General features: G+C 37.4%; 1 long non-coding RNA gene across 1 annotated transcript; it reads right to left on the reverse strand.

The window, feature by feature from the left end:
• Nucleotides 1–6,847: 6,847 nt before the first annotated feature.
• Nucleotides 6,848–9,719, reverse strand: LOC145138357 (uncharacterized). The gene is made up of 4 exons (XR_013721458.1): nt 8,987–9,719; nt 8,245–8,294; nt 7,483–7,566; nt 6,848–7,173 (listed from the first exon to the last, which is right to left on the reverse strand). It is a non-coding gene; the product is annotated as an uncharacterized LOC145138357 (long non-coding RNA).
• Nucleotides 9,720–11,416: the final 1,697 nt, after the last annotated feature.

An 11,416-nucleotide genomic window follows, 5' to 3' on the forward strand; every position in this document is an offset into this window, starting at 1 on the left:
CATAATCAAATAATCCATAAGGTATTTTGGGGTCTATCCGCGAGCTCCGGCTGATCGTACACTTGCATCCTCCTTTTATTATTTTGAAAACATTTTAAGAAAATCGTTTTATAACCTTGTCCTCAGTTTGAGACTGGAGACACAAGAGTGTTTCCTCCAATTCACTTAAACCAAGGCTCTGATACCAACTTGTAACACCCAAAAATTCAAGCCAATTTAAAACTTTTTAAAACATTTAAAACCATTAAGTTATTACAGTTTACTTTCAAAATAATTTAAACATCAGAGTATCCCCAAAATCAATCATGAAAATGTAAGGAGGTGCACGATCACGCCTTCGCCTTCCCGCGTTCATCAGAATACCTGAAACAATAATCGATAAATGTAAGCTCGAAGTCTTAGTGAGTTACCCCAAAATATCATATAACATATAAGCAAACAACATGCATAATGAGCCATCAGTCTGAATGGACCGAATCCCGGTCCTCAGTCTATCTGGACCGCTCTCCGAGCCTTCGGCACGTCTGGACCGCCCTCCTCGGGGCCTTCAGCCTATCCGAACCGCTCGCTGGGCCTTCGGCCGGACTAGATTTGCCCGGCCCGGGCCTGCAGTCTACCCGGTCCGCCCAGGGTATCTTGGCCTACTGCACACAACAGGACCTGCCTCAACCCTTTCCCCAAACCAACAAACATGTGCACATACATATAAATAAGTAAACATGCAGATCTAACAGATCACTAACTTGGCAACCATCCTATAACCAGGATACTGATCTAACCGATCTCTAGCATAGCAACCATCCTAAACCAGGATGAAATCTAACATAGAAACCATCCTAAACCAGGATGAAATCTAGCATAACAATAACATAGAAACCATCCTAAGCCAGGATGTAATCTAACATAGCAACCATCCTAAACCAGGATGAAATCTAGCATAGCAATAACATAGCAACCATCCTAAACCAGGATGAAATCTAACATAGTAGTAATATAACGACCATCCTAACCCAGGATGTAAATCATAAAGGGCCGGCCTTGGTGCCGTAGACCCTGCTGATATAGTGATGATAACTCACCTGGCACTGCTGAAGTCCCGCAGATATAACTCCAACTGTTGGTTGACAGATTCCCAGACTGTCAACATCAAACAATACCCAATTAATAATTGTGTTCCAAGCCCAAGGTCCAACTCACACTACAAGAACCCAAAAGTCAGTAATGGGCCAAAGCCCAACATATGGCCCGACTTTCCAAATTGGGCCCAGACCTCTACATGGTCTTTCCTTAAGGCCCATCCAATTATTCTAATCCAATTCCCATGGCCCAATATCACATAATCATAAAGGTCCAATTATGGCCCATCTATGGCCCAATTTTCCAAATTGGGCCCAAGTCCTCACATGGGCCTTATCCTAAAACCCATACAATTATTTAGTCCATTTACTTATTCTTGGAAAGCCCATTAATAGTCCAATCACCAAAACCCAATAGAAAGGCCCAATTCAAGGCCCAAGTGAAATTAGGGTTTTCACATGAAATGATGATTAGGGTTAAGTGTTCCTACTTAACCCATTAATGACTTATTCCATTAAGGAATTAATCCATTAAGTCCAACATTGCTTTAGATTAATTTGCCAATGATTATTAATTTATATTTTAAGTTATCAATTAGTTCCAATGCGGGTCCCGATCATTTCCCCAAAGTTAGGGTTTCCAAGACATTAGGGTTTTCCAACCCAATACTAGCCCATTAGCCAATTGGTTGGGCTTTAAGGTCACTTTGGTCCTCATTGGGCCCATTAGGGTTTTATTGGGCCCACTAGGGATTCGTCAGGCCCAATCTGTCCAAACACCCCAACGAGTCAATACGTAAGCTAGGCACACCGCCACCCAACACGGCGGCTGGTGGCGGCAGGACGCGGCAGCCACCACCTTACGGTGGTGGTTTAGAGTTCTCTTACTATTCCGATCGGTTACAAAGTTACAACGTGATATCCAACACACACGACACACACTACATCACACTCACAGTAAATAAAAACACGCACATCCAACCACCTAGCGGCGGCAGGCGGTGGTAGATGGTGGCAGCCTTGGATTTCCGACCACACAAAACAGACACACCCACAACCGATTTCAAAATATACTCCAGCCACCCACCTGGTGGCTCACGGTGGCGGCGGCAGCAAGGTTGGCGGCAACAACAGCGGCGACTTGGAGTGGCGGCAGTGACGACGGTCTGAACAAACACCGAGGGAGGAGCAATTGGAACCAACACAATCTCGTCGGAATAGCCTCGCAGCGGCAGCACAGAACCGAGGTCGCTCACCGGCGGCTTAATCTTCAAAGTTTGCAGTGTAGCGGCGGTAGATCCCCACAGCAGCGATGAAGAAAGTGAACGGAGGGTTGTGACATCGGTGGAGAGGGGATAACGGCTGCTGGACGTGTTCGACTAGCCTCCCCACGACCACAGGATTGAACTCGGACACTCGCTTCGCCGGTGATGAGAACAACAGCGGCGCAATCGACGACGTCAATGAAACAGTGGAAGGGTCCAACCATTCGCAGCCCACACGTCGGTGTCTGGCTTCCACTCGGTCTTCGGTGTTCACAACTTCCACGACAACTGTTTGCGACTCGACGGAAGGGGGTTAGTAGCATCGGAGGTCGAAGGAATAAGGGGTGGTGGCGGCTGGAGGGAGTTGAATTGAAGTTGGCGGCTGCAAAACCCGATTAGGGTTAGGGTTTAGTGGGTGAGGGGTTTATATACCCTGATCCCATAAACTTCATTCCATAATAACACTTCTGGTCCCTTCCTATCCCTATTCTGTCAATTTAAGTCCCAAAATTACCATTTGGCCCTTGACTCCATAATCCTTTTCAATATAAGTCTAAAAATTCCAAAACAACCTCTCCTGTACAAACTATTATCAATTAAGATCCATAAATTACCATTTCTACCTGGCTTCAAGAATCCTTCTCAGAATAAGTCTGATATTTACTCTTTAACCCTCGGAAATCAAAAGTATACCATTTGGCACCCCGAAACCAACACTTTATTAATTATTATTCGATTTTAGGCTCAAATAATATAAAATAATAATAATAATTACTTCCCGGGGTTCCTGATTTATTATTTAATTAATCTCTTTAAAATGGGATGTTACACGCAACCAGTAACTTGGTTGTTATAAAACATATCGTTGTGTGTGATTTGATGAGTAAGTACAAGCGAGCATTTGGGTCGAAGTTTATCCATTCCTTTTACCCTTGGAGGGATAAAAACGATATTTGTGGGCCCCTCGGTGATTTAGTGATGACATCCCTAAGTGCTTGGCCAAGCCTGGACTGATTTAATTTGTTCAATTAGTCAGTCGTCGTAAATCGGAAATCGGGAAACAACAAATTGACAGAGAGAATGATTATAATCCATGTCTCAGTCAATATGATATCTAGAATGGAGGAATATATGATCCCTTATCTAATGGACACGTCATTTGACCGGGTCAGAGTTCGACAGCGGCTTTAAGAGCTACGATTGCTGGTCGGGATCTTGGAGTCATACTTGAATAATAGTTTTAGACTTATCCAAGTGGGAGACTGTTGGATTAGATGTCTAAGCCCATAACTATTATTGGTATGTACTCGACCCGAGAGTAGCATGGTCTATCTGGGTTGCATGGCATCGGAACAATTAGATAGACAAGTGAGAAAAGGTTATTTATTATTTATATTAATATATTATAAGTTCTAATATATCAATATGAAATCATATTATTTAATTAGTATTGATCAATAATTAATTTGGAATTAATTTTGTGATCAAAAGATACTAATTAAATATATGGGGATTGATTATGTAAATCATTCATTCTTATATATGTGGGCTTGTGATCCATTGTCATTCATGTTGGGCTTAACCCATGCGGTAACCCATGGATACTCCATGGATGTTAAAACCCATGGATCATGAAGGAAATGGAAAGTCATGCACATTAGGGTTTACATGGTGTAACCCTAATGAGCCACACTATATAAAGGATCCCATGGTTCATGAAATGGCACTAGTGGATACACAAAGAGAGGGCAAGGGCCAATTTTCATAGGGAGAACCAAAGTAAACTTCTTCTCAAGTTATTCCATTTGTTGGTGGTGTTGTGTGATTCCATTTGAGGCTTCCACACTATTGGGGCTAAGCTCTTAAAGGTTCAAGACTTCAAGCTCCATCAAAAGGTATGTCATCTAACTAGACTTTTGTAGTATAGTTGCTCCATAATATTATAGTTAAGATGATGCTTTGGAATTTTGTATATTTGCATGTATAATAGTGAAAACATAGATCCAAAGCACATAGGGTTGCATGCACACCATAGGAGTGTTAGAATGCTCAAAACCCATCAGATATGGAGCCACACGATCAACCCGACCACCAGCCGCGGCCGCGAGGAAGGAGGAATGTGAGAGGGCGTGGCGAGAGAGGACAATCGGTGCATCATAATGCACCCATGGGAGGTGCTACTTTTGGAGGAGATGCTATGCCCAGTTATTTTGACCAATTGTTTTTTAGTGTGAACTGGATTGGGGGCACGATGGAAAACTTGGACCGACACTTCAATGTTGAGCAACCACCTCACTTAGGAAATCACTATCCAATATGTCCTATGTGGAGTGACTATCAGAACCGGGGTGGAGATGGATCTGGAGGAAGCGGAATGTATGATGAGGAGGATGATGATTAATTTTTATCCTTTTATTTTAGTTTTTGTCTAGTTTATTTTCGGTATGTTTGATTTTATTTTGGTTTGATTTGGTTGTGTAACAATACTTTAAGATTGTTATGTTTCTTTTCCACTTCCTTTGGTTGTTTATTTACAGAAATTTGTGAGAGAAAAACGCGGAAATGGAGAATTAGAGATATGAGAGCGTATACAAGTTTTAGCCGGGTATTTAGAGTCAAGAGGCGAGACCCACAATCTTAGATAAGTGTGGGGTTAATCGAGAGAGAAGCAAGTCTATAGAAAAGTCACGTAATATAGAGTTTGAGAAGGGTCTTGATCTGTTAAGACAATGTTTGCATTGCACTTATTGAAAGAAGACTTTGCAAAACTGCATTCTGTGAGACCCAGTTCTCACGACGTGAGCATTTATATCTCACGTCGTGAGCTCGTTATCAGGACTTTTTGGAACTCAATTTTATTCGCCATCACGTCGTGGATACTATGACTCACGTCGTGAATCCGAAATTTCTACGAAATTAAAGACCTTTATTTCATATTTCTTTCATGGGTCACTATTTCCCTCATTGGAAATATCATAAAGTTGTTTATGAATCTTTCTCTCAACTACGCAATGTGGCGTATGCTTTCTCACATTGTTCTATTATGCTTTGAAGATTTTTGTACACCACGTTTATTGAAGATTCAAGTCTCGGATTCAAATTCTTGTCGGCACATTTACATATCTCACTTGTTGAAGATCCAAGTTCCATATTTGAAGACGTCCAAATTCAAGATGTTCAAGTTATCCGCACTGTTCAGAATTTGATCTCGCCACTTCTATCCCAGGGGAGTCTGTTCTTTTTTCTCCCTTTTTATTATATTATTTTATTCATACAATAAGGGCATTGTATGTAATAAGTGTGGGGTAGGGGGTTGAAAAAGTAAATTGCTAGAAAATTAATTAAATTAAAAAATTTAAAATTTAAAATTTTAGAAATAGATTTGAAATAATAATCTAAAAATTAAATCTAGTAATAGTTTGAACTTAAGTTGCTAAGTGTTGCGTGAGATGATCCAATGCGAGCTCAAATGTTTAATTGAGCCTACATGTGTTATAGTATATTTGTGGCTTTCCATTCCTAGTGAAAATCCATGAGATATGAAAGGTAATCTGGTAGTTTATATGGCATAATAAGTTTTGCAGCCTGTACCTGAAATCTATCCAGAAGAGCTTATGTAGTCATTTCACTTAGACTAATACCTCTAACCAATAAAGGTTGAAGTTAAGCTCCCTTGCTTAAGCATGTAGGATTTGAGCAAAAAAAAGTGGGATATATGTTTAAAAAAAAGAGAGAGAAATTACCAAAAAGTTGTAAGAATCTTGGAGCTATCAAGTATGAAGATCAAAAGATCAAAAATTCTGAATAATTAAAAAGTTGAAGATACCAAAAATCAAACAAAAAGGTGGTGAATTCAAAGAAATCAAAGATCAAATATCAAAGAAGTGAAGAATTCAAAAGAGCTCCATTGTGGTATCTAAAGTTGTAATTTCTAAATTATGTATGCTTGGGTAGCTTAACCAAAAATACCTTGAGGTTAAGAAAGATTTATGAGGATTGATTCGGAGGGTTGCAGAAATGAATGTCATATAAGCTAAGGGGTGAAGGTTCATAAGGATTGTGAGTATTTAGGATTGGGGAGTATTAGGAGATTTAGACACAAATATACACATTGCGGTCTTGGTATAATACGCTACAAACTAAATGACATTTAATGGCACCGAAAAAATGACACTAAAAACCGAAAAAGTGACACTAAAAGCCCCCTGGGGAATGAGCGACACAAAAAGAAAAGTACCACTAAAAGCGCTGCCACTAAAGGCCTTTAGTGACACTTCTCAATTGTGTCGCTGCAGCCTTATGGATTTTAGTGGCATTTTTTTTATGCCACTAAAAAACTATTGGGTTTTAGTAGCATTTATTTTATGCCACTAATATATTTGGTAATATAATTACTATTTTCATGCTTTTGGCATATTTTTTCACCACAAAAATAATGATATTGAAAATTTGGTTTGGTATTTTTTTAATTTAGATGTAATATTAAATAATAAATAAGATAACAAATAGAAAACACAATATCATCACTTAAATTCAAATTTAACTTGTTTAACAACAACATTTAGTACCAAAAAGTTTTCAAAAAATATTAATAAGTCTAAATGTCATGCTAATAACACTCAAAAGTTAAAACTATCAAACTAAATATTGTTGTAGAAAAAACACAAAACTTGATTGACCTCCAAACTTTGCATAATTACTCAATGCTTGTTGTGTATGAGCTAACCCACATGGATCATTTCTTTAACATTTTCTACCACATAGAACTTTTTTGTAACAACTTTCTGCCGTACAGACCTCTTCTATAATAGTTTCCGCCACAACGACCATTTCTGTAATATTTTATGCCACATAGATAATTTCTTATTAGAACATTAATTGGAAAGGTTTTCACATTTATAGCAGTAAATGAAAGTAAAATATTGTAAATAGGAAGAAAAGAAGTACGTTTTTTTTTTCAATACATTTAAGATAACAATTTAAAAATGGAATTGATATATGCCACAAAGCACAACTTCTAACAGTAGCCTTCGATTCGATTACAAACCAATTGAAGTAAACACTTGGCAGATGAAACTTAGAAATCTTTAAAGCCTTAACTAACTTGACATTATTTATTTAAAGACAAAAAAGGGTCTCACCTAATAATAAGATACAGTATTTGAATCCGGTTCTGGTGCATCATTCAAGTAAAGTGGGTGAAGTACATGGCCTTCTTTTAATTCCTAACAAATACATAAGACACATAACATAAAATGGTTGTGAATACATTATTTATAACGACAAAAAATCAAAAGAAAATAACACATGTATGCTATTGCTTTATGCTTAGATTAGTACGAAAAATTAGTTTTAGAAGCCATGGAAACATGGGGAAAATAAAAGGCTGAAATAGGGTTGTCAAGTGTATAATGGAAGCATCTAAAAGAATGCCAAAAAACAACAAAAGATAAGCTGCAAAATAAAGACATAACAGGATCAGAGGAAAGGCAAACCCAAGGGTATAATGGTCAAGTCATATGTACAAGGATGAGAGGCTAGCAGGAATACCACCAGATGTGATTTTTTAGGGAATTGAGCACACCAACGAAGCTTCACATGCACAACAATAATAGTAAAAATTGTCTGAGAAAACCTTCATACCAGAGTCAGGGGTAAAAATGTCAAAAAGAGAAGCAACAAAAAATCCCATGATGTATCTTTAATTTATAAGCAGTGTCAATCCTTTGGTTTTCAATGCCATGGACCAAAAGAATACAATACACTGATTACAAAGAGAAACAGCTAAAAAACACAAAATGACATCAAAAGATAAACTGCAAAATAAATATACGCAAAGCCAAACACAAGGGTATAATGGTCAAGTCATATGTTCAAAGATAAAAGACTAGCAGGAGTACTACCAGATGTGGTTTTTGAGGGAATTGAGCACACCAAAAAATCTTCATATTAACTGCAACAACAATAAAAGTTATCTGAGAAAACCTTCAACAAGAATTCCTTTTAACATGTTTTGCAAGAATCTAAAGTAATTTTCATTTTTAGTTAGAGGAAGTACAAGCTCAGTAAAAATCTATACAGTAAAACTAATAGTGGTGCTGCAAATAAAGTTGGTAAGAAATCCAAGAATCCACTTTAAGATGTTTTGTGACATTTTATAGCAGATGACCATTCTATGCTTGATAGGGTACAAATACACTTACACTCAAATGCTGATTCTAAATTTCTAATTATACAAATGTCCATTCAGAAACTTGCAGATAAGTGAAGCAATATAGATCCCCTCGCTGCCTAAACGCTACATTTTTGGGTATTAAAAATGTGTAAATACAGACAAACCACCCAACGGATTTTTCAAACGATAGTTGATTGACTTACTGTGAAGTTCAACAAAGTGAACAAGAGATGATAGGTTTGACCCTTTTATAATCCAATAAGGTTCAGTGATTTGTCGATGACGATTGGGGGCATAAAAGCAGTGAATGAAACACCATTAGAAGCTATAATGAGAAAAGATTTATATATAGGGACAAGAGTATCATTTTACTGGAACAAAACACCCACAAGAAGACAGATTCAGTGAAGCCAGAGAATATTGAGAGGCAAAAAAAGTTTCAATTTCCATATTTTGGAGAGAAACTTAACCTTAATACCCATGATGAGAATCATGCAGCTTCAAGTCACAAGCAGTTCGATATGAATGGAGTTAGCCAGTAACCAACAAGGTGTGATTTTGAATGCAGAATCATCTTTTGTCATCAATGCCACGAATAATAATTTGGAGTTAGTATGTTGCCAAATGGATGTTTTACTTGAGGTCCCACAGATGGCACGCAGATTCTATGAAACCGGACTAAGACAAGCTCCTAAGACTAAGCTCTGGTGATTACCTAACGGAAGACCCTAAGAGTACAATCTGAAATATTAGTAGCATGGCAACTGGACCGAATGGGGAATGGGAAATCCGGATTAGGTAACTATCGTGGATTTTCCGATTACATTTTCAATGGAAATCTAACAACTCAAGATATAGGGTTTGAGATGAATGTAGGGGATCTGAAGTCGTACTTGTTCAACGGGCAGAAAAACAAGATGAAATCGATGATGAGATATACAAATCTTCAATCGACAGTGAGATACCGAGATGGATTTAATCTTGAACGAGCTTCAACCAACGACATGCCGAGATTTAACCAGCAGCGAACAAGGACATGATACGTAGGAGCGACGTGGATTTTGGATATTGGAAGGGATTGTGATCTCAGGGGATCCAAAAATTTCAAATGTGTTTTTGAGTTTTGACCTAGAAGTTGAAAGGGGTATGTGCAATGCCTTCAATGGTGGAGGGAATAAGGAGCGGGAAATGAAAATTAGAAGGAAAAATAACTAGCGCTAAACAAAAATTAGAACTTTCAACATGATATAGTGTCATACAAAAATATGTGCCACTAAAAACCTAATATAGTAGCACAAAAAGAAATATGTCATTAAAAACTTGTGCCACTAAATATAATTTGGTTTGTAGTGATAAATGAGTTCAAAATGGATTGTTCTATGTTAGGCTAATGATGAAGGTTTGAATTAAAAATAAATTAGATTTGCTTGAGGGCAAACAAAAGATAAGTGTAGGGTATTTGATATTGTCAAATTTATACATATTTTTAGGCAATATTTGAATACATTTTGTTTAATATTTTGGTTATTTGCATAGATAAATGGTACTTATAAGATCTAATTACATTTTGCAGCCAAAAGAAGTCATCTTGAAGAATAAGGACTAAAAGCGACAAGGATTGGAACTTTGGAGGTTAAAAGCTTAAGAGATGAAGAATTCAGCAGAAAGTCGTTCTCACGACGTGAACATGTAGATTCTAGAAGATAAGCATCCGGAAGCAAGAATTTGTGTTCGATACAGATTAATACTGAGCTCACGACGTGAGATGCCTTTTCTCACAACGTGAGGAGGGTGATTTCGAATATTATAAATACTCTTGATGCTTACGGATTTTGGAGGTTAGCTGGGGAGAATAGAGATTCTAGAAGTCAATTTTCAGAGGAGAAGAAGGCAGAAACCAAGGAGGAAGAAGAAGATCTACTTTATTCTTAGTTTGGTACATTACTATGTTTTTAATTATGAAGTTTACTTGTTTGATTGTTTCTATGAGTAGCTAAATCTAGTTGCTTCTGTTAGCTATATGAAGTTGGAACTCATGGTTTAGTTACGTTAGTAAGGATTTTTCTAGTTGGTTAATGGCTTGTGTTTGATTGTTTATACCTAGCATACTTAATTTGATACTGGATTGCTTTAATTCATATTCTATGTAGTTTAGTGACCATTAATCTGGAGAACACATATTGTGACCATAATTGTGTTTGTCAACTCAATCTTACATAACTCCAATCCTATTTAATAATTGATTTTGTGTTAAATTATGTAAGACCATGCATAACTCTACATGAATTAATTCAACATTAGTAAATTTGGACTCGAATTGCTAATAATACATTAATTGGTAACCAACGGGAATAGTTCATAATTAATAGCTAACCATCGAGGGAAAGTGGATTCGAACTAACAGAAGTGTTTTGAATATTTGATTGAATAGTTGTTGAGGAATTAAGTTTGTCTAAACTTGCAAAATTATATAAAAACCATTTTACTTTTGCTTAGAATTTAGGGTTAATTTAATAGTAAGTATGTTAAATAATTAATTTCGTTCCCTGAGATCGATACCCAACTTTTGTGTTATACTATTTGCGAAAGGGTACATTGCACTGGGTCGAATAGCTAGTAGGATAGTTGGTAAAATTAGGTGTAGCTATTTGCACACATCACCTGCCTGGAGTGCCTCCGGAATGTCAAGTAGAATTTAGGATTGACTTAATTCCTGGTACGACACCTGTAGCCAAGGCAACTTATCGTCTTGCACCCCCATAGATGCATGAATTGTCTAATCAAACATAAGAGCTGATGGACAAGGGTTTCATTTAGCCAAGTAGTTCTCCATGGGGAGCGCCGATTATGTTTGTTAAAAAGAAAGATGGGTCGTACATGATGTGCATAGACTATAGAGA

Source organism: Lactuca virosa, chromosome 9, assembly GCF_052849685.1.
Source record: "Lactuca virosa cultivar CGN04683 chromosome 9, Lactuca_virosa_CGN04683_v6, whole genome shotgun sequence".
In the NCBI taxonomy this organism is placed as follows: Eukaryota; Viridiplantae; Streptophyta; class Magnoliopsida; order Asterales; family Asteraceae; genus Lactuca; species Lactuca virosa.